Below are 4,110 nucleotides of genomic sequence, written 5' to 3' on the forward strand. Positions count from 1 at the left end.
TGTGCAAAAATGGGTTCGTGGAAAATTATTACGAATTGATACATCATGGTGAACCTCGAGTTGCCAGTGGGTCAGGTCACTCCATTCCGGTAAGTTTAGAAGGTCAGCCTTATCAATTTCTGTATGGTAATCAATGCAATGATATGATAATCGATGCGAGTAGAGTAGAATGTCATTGGGATAATATGGAGGAATCGCCAAACGTAGCAGAACAACAATTGTTTGACATGCTAAGTGCAGCTAACAGTGAACTGTGGCCTGGATGCAAGAATCATTCAGTTCTATCTGTTGTGGCACGATTACTACACATGAAAGTGGAGCACCATTTTTCAGAAAGGTGTTACGATGATTTTGTGCAGTTAGCAAAGGAAATGTTGCCTGAAGGCCATTCAATGGTTGATAATTTTTATCGGACAAAAAAATTAGTTCGGGGATTGGGACTACCCGTAGAAAAGATTAATTGCTGTCGTAATAATTGTATGATATTCTGGGGTGTTGACTCGGAATTCAGAGACTGCAAGTTTTGTAATCTTCCAAGATATCAACGGCGGGGTCAAGGGACTGGTAGAGTACAAAGAGAGAAGGCTTTCAAGAAGATGTATTATTTCCCTCTTGTTCCTCGCCTTCAAAGGTTATATGCATCTAAGGCGACAGCTGAACACATGACATGACATGCTTTGCATGAATATGAGGATGGTATAATGACTCATCCGTCAGACTATGAAGCGTGGAAACATTTTGATAACATTCATCCTGTGTTTGCTGCTGATATGAGAAACGTCAGATTGGGGCTTTGTACTGATGGTTTTCAGCCGTTTGGCCAATCAGGACAACGATATTCATCATGGCCTGTCATTGTCACACCATATAATCTACCACCGTCAATGTGTATGAAAGATGAATATATGTTTTTGTGTGTTATTGTTCCTGGCCCTTCTAATCCGAAACATAAAATTGATGTGTTTCTGCAGCCTTTGATTGCCGAACTTAATTATTTATGGGAATATGGGATTGAAACATTCGGTATTTCGACCAATCAGAATTTCATAATGCGAGTTGCTTTGCTTTGGACCATCAGTGATTTTCCAACATTTGGAATGTTATCTGGGTGGAGTACGGCAGGCAAATTGGCTTGTTCTCATTGCATGGAAAACACTAATGCATTTACACTAAAGAATGGAGGTAAACAATGTTGGTTTGATTGTCATTGCAAATTCTTACCAGAATCTCACCCTTGGAGGAGAAATCGACAATGCTTTAGAAAGAACACGACTATTGTTGAACCCCCTCCGCCTGTGAAGTCTGGAGCTGAAATATTACAAGAAATTGAAGATCTGGGGCTTATGAAAGTTACAGAGTTAGCTGCAGATGAGGCAAATGCAAGAATTGGCAGGAATAGCGGGTGGAAAAAGCGAAGCATCTTCTGGGATTTGCCATACTGGAGTTCACTTCTTATCCGTCATAACCTTGATGTGATGCATATAGAAAAAAATGTGTTTGAAAATCTGTTCAACACTGTCATGAACATTGAAGGGAAAACCAAGGATAATGCAAAAGCGAGAGCAGACATGAAGGAAATTTGTCGTCGACCAGAACTCGAGCAATCTGTACTTACTGGTAAGTTTCCAAAGGCATGTTATTGTTTAGATAAACCCCAAAGGCAATTATTGTACGAATGGGTACGATCATTAAGGTTTCCAGATGGATACTGTTCAAATACGGGTAGATGTGTGGACATGAGGAAGTACAGATTGTTTAGCAGGAAAAGCCATGATTGCCATGTTTTCATGTAAAGATTGATCCCTGTGGCATTCCAGGAATTATTACCAGGAAAAATTTGGGAAGCAATGACAGAATTGAGTCTCTTTTTCAAGGAATTGACGATGACTGTTATCCGATGCGATGATATGGAGCAATTAGCGCGAGAAATCCCAGTAGTGATGTGCAAATTGGAGCGAATTTTTCCACTCGGCTTCTTTGATTCTATGGAACATCTGCCGGTTCATTTGCCCTATGAATGTCGTGTAGCAGGACCGGTACAATATCGATGGATGTATCCATTTGAGAGGTGAATCACTAACATCCCATTCTAATCATTACATCATTTATTTAAACTCATACTTACATATTGGCATTGTACAATGACAGACACCTGCAGAAAATTAAAAAGAATGTGCGCAATAAGGCAAAGGTCGAGGGATCAATTTGCAATGCATATTTGGTGGAAGAAGCTTCCACATTCTGTTCACACTACTTTGACCAACATATTTTCACCAAGCATCGGAGAGTGCCACGTAACGATGACGGAGGAGATCGAACACAATTTGAGTTTGTAGGTAATCTAACAATATTCACCTATCCTGGGCGTACGATTGGTAAATAAAAAAAAGACGATTGACTGATGCAGAGATACGAGCGGCTCAAACCTATATTTTATTAATTGCGAAGAGATTACACCATTTGTATAGTAAGTATACATATTGTAGACAGTCTAAACCCGGCGTGGGCCGTTGTTAAATCATACTTATGCTAATTTGGTTCGTTGATAAATAGGAAATATATCAATCTTTTGTGGCTTCAAAATCCCAATTTGACTGATATTGCAGTTGGTGCAAAGCTGGACTCCGAATTTGCAAAATGGTTCAAATATTATGTAAGTTACTTTCAATGTACACAACATGGAATGTACATTTATTAACTCTCTGTAACACCCCTTCCCGGTCCACCCGAAAACCCGAATGAACCGAGTCGAGACGCTACAAACTGGATGACTGTATGTCTTATCATGCTGACTTCATACTGTATATAGAAAATACTAGCATGTTGATGCTGATAACATTAATAATGTATATAATATTTACAAGACATGATACTGTTTACAAAGTGATTTGGGCCCAACTGTGTGCCCTATACATGCCATAAAAAGGATAGATAAAAGATATACAGCAAAATGGCTAGCTACCCTGAAGATTGAGTCTTCTGTAGATGAACTTTAGCAGTTGTAATCCGACTCTCTATGAACCAGTCTCAAAACCTGCGAGTTAAACAGGTAACTCGCTGAGCTAATAAAGCTCAGTGGATATCTCAATATAAAATAAACAAATAAATACATACATATGTCAACGACCCATGTAAACACATATAGCACAGATAAGCACACAAATCATGATATGTTCAGTTTACTTTGATGGTCTTTCTTTCTCTTTATTATACTGTATGATGAAGTCAAAATATCTGTATGGCTCCATAAGGTTATAGCGAAACCGAGGTGATAAGATAAACTGTATGAAAACTGTATGCTTGGCTGCTATGGCCTGTATAATCATATCCACTCAACGGCCTGTAGCCGGAGTTCCAAACTGTATGGGGCGCAGATCTGCTATTCTATGTCGCGACATAGCCTTATCTACATGGTTTCTACCTAAGCTCAATGGAGCTTATTATATACATGTCAATAATATAACACCATAACACATAAATGGTTGCATAACTTCATAGTTCATCATATTGATTTGATTTCACATCATATAAATGCTTACATGTTGTTTTAATCCATGTTCTTATGTTGTATTTTTGTTTTACAATGATTGGATGCATGCATGTTGAGCAAAGGAATGTAATTACATAGCAAATGAAAGGCAAAAGAGTGTCACAGCATAAGTCGCGAGCGCGCCTTGCAACATCGCGAGCGCGAGAGTCTTTCTGGCTCAAGTCGCGACCGCGTATGTGAAAGTCGCGAGCGCGACTTGTGCATCCTGAGAGTCAGTGTGTTTCTGGCTGAAGTCGCGACCACGCAACCTTAGTCGCGAGCGCGAGACCAAGTCGCGAGCGCGTCTTCAAACCTCGCGAGTGCGAGATGTGCCATTTGAGAGTCAGAGAGTTTTCTGGCTCAAGTCGCGACCGTGCAGCACAAGACGCGAGCGCGAGATGAAGTCGCGAGCGCGCTTGTGGAGTTCGCGAGCGCGAAATGCGCCATTTGAGAGTCAGAGAGCTACCTGACTCAAGTCGCGAGCGCGCAATGGGAAGTCGCGAGCGCGACGTGCTTTCCAGCATGCGCGAGCGCGCGACGTGTTTCCAAATTGTGCAGTCTGTGTTCTTTTGGCCATAACT

The sequence above is a fragment of the Jatropha curcas genome, chromosome 7, assembly GCF_041381405.1.
Source record: "Jatropha curcas cultivar XTBG-Jc1 chromosome 7, XTBG_Jcur_1.0, whole genome shotgun sequence".
NCBI lineage: Eukaryota > Viridiplantae > Streptophyta > Magnoliopsida > Malpighiales > Euphorbiaceae > Jatropha > Jatropha curcas.